This window comes from Macrobrachium rosenbergii, chromosome 6 (genome assembly GCF_040412425.1).
Source record: "Macrobrachium rosenbergii isolate ZJJX-2024 chromosome 6, ASM4041242v1, whole genome shotgun sequence".
NCBI classification, from domain to species: domain Eukaryota; kingdom Metazoa; phylum Arthropoda; class Malacostraca; order Decapoda; family Palaemonidae; genus Macrobrachium; species Macrobrachium rosenbergii.
Window position 1 is genome coordinate 23664148 of NC_089746.1, and position 1635 is coordinate 23665782.

A 1635-nucleotide genomic window follows, 5' to 3' on the forward strand; every position below is an offset into this window, starting at 1 on the left:
AGACAAAAGATGGCCACCGCTATATATAAGGTCGTAATAAGTCTATCTAAACAGGTAGCGTATATGAAAAGGCAACCATCGCCAAATAAAACCTTGCATCTCTGTTTCCTTCCTTTTGGAATTAAAATTGTACTAAATTATTTGTGCATGCGGACGAGTATATAATATATATATATATATATATATATATATATATATATATATATATATATATATAACATTATATATCTATATATATATATATATATATATATATATATATATATATATATATATATATATATATATATATATATATATATATATATATATATAATTCTCAACTGATCACCTTCCTAATCACTTTTTCTTTAACTTGGGCCAGTGAGGAGAGTGATATTACATTTATAGATCACGTAACTGTGATCAGTTGATTCCTTACACACACACACACACAAACACACATATATATATATATATATATATATATTATATATATATATATATATATATATATATATATATATATATATATATATATATATATATATATATATTATATATGCATATATTATATATAACCATTATATATGCATATGTATATGCATATGTATATATATATTATTAAAGGTAACTGACTTAAAATGGGTTTTAGCAGAATTGGTCCAAGGAATTTCAGTTATCTTCGGGAATCAAACCGAAAACTTCTACTGATGAGGGGAACGCTTTACATATAAGCCTATATATATATATATATATATATATATATATATATATATATATACTATATATACACATTTACATATATATATATATATATATATATATATATACTCATATATATACTCATATGTACTGTATATACACACATACAACACATATGATTATTATGCACATGATGGTAAAATACTATTGAAAACATAAGTCAACTATAAACGTTTTTTTTTATTTCTGATGATGATAAAATACTCTTGAAAACATGAAGTCAACTACAAACGTTTTTTTTTTTTTTTCTGGAGTATATTATGGTCGAAAAACATTCGAAATGCGAGCAAGAAATAACCTTTTTCTTGTGACGAAAAACTCATGAAACAAATTAGACCATAAATAAATTGTCAAGTAGCACCTAAGACTACTACGCGTTTACAGAACAAGAATTCATTCAGAGATCAACTCACCTGTCAGTTACACAAATGATAACAGTAGCACACCGGAAAGGACGGAACGCAATGTTTACCTTGTGAGCGATGACACCGATGTCTGGACGTCAAATGAAGAACGTCGCGGGTTGAAAAGTGGATAAAAGGAGATAGGGAGCGATACCGAGAAACAGCGAGGGAGAGGGAGAGTGCGATAGAGATAGAGAGCCGAAGAGAACAAGAGCTTTGCAAGACCAATATACTTGACACGCGCAAGCTCGGGAAAGGGACTGCTAAAAAGCCGGGGTCCACCCACGTGTTTTAATACCCACGATGCTGCTGGTCTTCGAGGCCTGGACGAACGAACGGAGGGAACGGACTTCGCTCATTGGCTCTCCTTCGCCGGGAAAGGCGATAGGGATTGGTCATTAAGCATGCCGTTGTGCATGACGGCTACGAAACGCGTTTAATACTTGATGCTTGTGTGCCTTGCATGATTACCTTCGCATAAGGATGA

General features: G+C 31.2%; 1 protein-coding gene across 3 annotated transcripts in view; it reads right to left on the reverse strand.

Annotated features, from left to right (window-relative positions):
- The window catches only part of LOC136839326 (uncharacterized), a 49312-nt gene extending 47888 nt beyond the window's left edge, over nt 1-1424 (reverse strand). For 2 of the 3 annotated variants that reach the window (XM_067105217.1, XM_067105214.1), the window contains exon 1: nt 1217-1424. The gene's annotated coding sequence lies outside the window, so the exon portion shown is untranslated. Of the gene's footprint in view, nt 1-1157 lie in introns of all 3 variants that reach the window. The other variant, XM_067105215.1, reaches the window with a different exon arrangement.
- Between the last annotated feature and the right edge of the window lie 211 nt (nt 1425-1635).